Genomic DNA, 2,363 nt, shown 5'->3' with positions numbered 1-2,363 from the left:
TAACTTGTTTAGATAATGTGGCTGAGACAGTACTAGCCTGGGTGGTAAAAGGACTAAGTTCAAGTCCCTGCTCAACCACTAACTCTGGGCCTCTGTTTCCTCTTTAGTAAAGTGAAGAGATTGAACAAAATGAACTGTGTGGTCTTCTCCAGCTATATTAGTCTGAGAGCATATATGTTATGTCTCCATTCACATTCGTATCATCTTTGCCTCATTATGGTAACAAGTGAATGGACCTTTCTCTGTCAACTTACACAAGTCACTTCCCTCCTCAGATGCCTCAGTGTCCTTTCACAAAAAATCAAGGACTAAATTAAAGGCCCTTAACCATTTTTGTGTTATGGACCTTTGGTAGAGTCTAGTGAAGACTAGGAACTTCCTTTCATAATAAAGCTTTTAAATGCATAAAATAAAATACATAAGATTTCTAAGGAAGTCAATTGTTTTAAAACAAAAATATTATTTGATTTCCCATCCAAGTTATCAGACCCCCTGAAATATATCCTGACCCCATGGGGGGGTTTGTAGCCTCTATGTATAGAACCTAGATGGTGCCTAATATATATGTCAGACCTAACATGATACTTTGAAGGACAGAGCTGGGAAGATAATTAACTTCAAGTCCTACTTTTGTCCCTTCTCTAAAGGATCTGTTAGTTGTAAAAGTCACCATTCAGCCTCTACCTCTAAGTAATCAGATTGCTTGGATTCCAAGTTTCCATCTGCAAAGATTGGTTTAAATTGGAGACATTTGGAAGCTACCTAATAAGCTTCTTTCTCCAGCTGGAAGCGGGTTACTGTGGGGAATCTCCCTAACAATGGTCTTGTAGTAAATTGGAGTTTCTGACTCTCCAGCACAGAGTGGTTTCCACTCCTTCCCTAAGTATGAGGCCTTTTATAGTCCTTGCCCTAGTTACAATTTGGATTTGGGCCCCAGGTTCCAAACTGCCTACTCACAGCTCTGATTTGTTTGATGGGTTGCTATGTCTAATGAGGTGGTCACCAATTGGACAGCCTGCAAATTATGCTTAGCTTCATGCTGAGCAAGGCTGTGCCTTAGAAGGAACAAACATTCTGTTACTGATACTGTCCTCAATGCTTTTCCATGCAATCTCCACCATCTTGTTAGTACAGAACTTAAAGATCCCAGGGTTGTCTTTATGTCATGATGAGGCATCAGATTGGTACATTTCTTAAACTTCAATAAAGTAGATATGAAATATGGAGCAAGTCTCCATGTTCTCTTTACACTAAAAGCTAGCAGGCCTCCATTTCTCTTTACATAGAAGATTACAGTGTCAGAGACTGGATTTTGACTCTAAGTTCTGTTCTATATGCATACATTTTTGCTTTGATTATGTTAATAATAATTCAATGCATTTCAAAATATTGCTTATGTATCAGTCTTTTCAGTCATAAATGATAGGAATGATTACCATCAAAGAATGATTCATTGACTAGTCTTTTTTCCAGTTCAGAGAAGTTAAAAGCATTTACTTTCATTGCCTCAACATTAGTAAATGTACTGACAGAGCCAGGGGAAGCCCTTGCGTTAGCCCTGCCTCTTGAGCATGCTACACCCGAACACTGGCATTCAGAACTCTCAGAGGCATATTTCCTTTACTGTGGTCTCTCCATAAAGTATGGATATCTCATGAAGTCTTTCTTCATTGATAACATCTGATCTGTCAATTTTATTGCCCCAAATAATGATTGACCCATTGGACATTGTTTCATCTGTCATTAGTGCATTGAGTTCAACTTTGGTTTCCATGAGGTGAGGATAATCTGCACAGTTCACCAGAAAGACAATCTCATTAATAGATGGTAAATAGTTTTTTGCTTGTTTGTTTGTTTGTTTGTTTTCCCCAAACCCAGCCTGCTTGCTCAAGTCCACCAAAATCAATGGTTGTAACAATCATTTATGTAATTGTTAGAATTTTAGAAGTATGTAGTGTTGGAACATATCCTAACTTGTCACCTCTGAGCATATGTAAATGGGTTGTTTTGCCTCCATTGTCCAAACCCAAGAACACAAGTTTTCCAGATTTCCTGTAGAGTCTTAAAAACTGCAGGACCCTGCTGAAGCCTATAGATCCACTCAAAGATGAACCACATTGTTGTAGCTTAATCTCTAGCAGCCTGGAAATTCTGGGGAGGCAGCTTCTGTTTCAGTAGCACTGAGCTTCCCTCACTCCAGCCAGTAGCAGCACCAAAGGCCACTAGCTACTTGCCTGGTGCTAGGTTGGAGCTGGCTGGTGTGTGCCAAGGCCAAGGCCAAATGAAGTTTTTCTGAGTTTCCCCTGGGGTTACACTGTAGCTCACAGAGCAAAGTGAGGGAGAGGGGTAGTCTGGCTCTCCCA

General features: G+C 40.1%; 1 pseudogene; it reads right to left on the bottom strand.

Moving 5' to 3' along the window:
* Positions 1-1,513: 1,513 nt before the first annotated feature.
* On the bottom strand, positions 1,514-2,118 carry LOC118838304 (annotated as a pseudogene).
* Positions 2,119-2,363: the final 245 nt, after the last annotated feature.

The sequence above is a fragment of the Trichosurus vulpecula genome, chromosome 1 (assembly GCF_011100635.1).
Source record: "Trichosurus vulpecula isolate mTriVul1 chromosome 1, mTriVul1.pri, whole genome shotgun sequence".
Lineage (NCBI taxonomy): Eukaryota > Metazoa > Chordata > Mammalia > Diprotodontia > Phalangeridae > Trichosurus > Trichosurus vulpecula.
The sequence above is the reverse complement of the archived record's forward strand: the minus strand, read 5'-3'. Positions and strand labels throughout refer to the sequence as shown.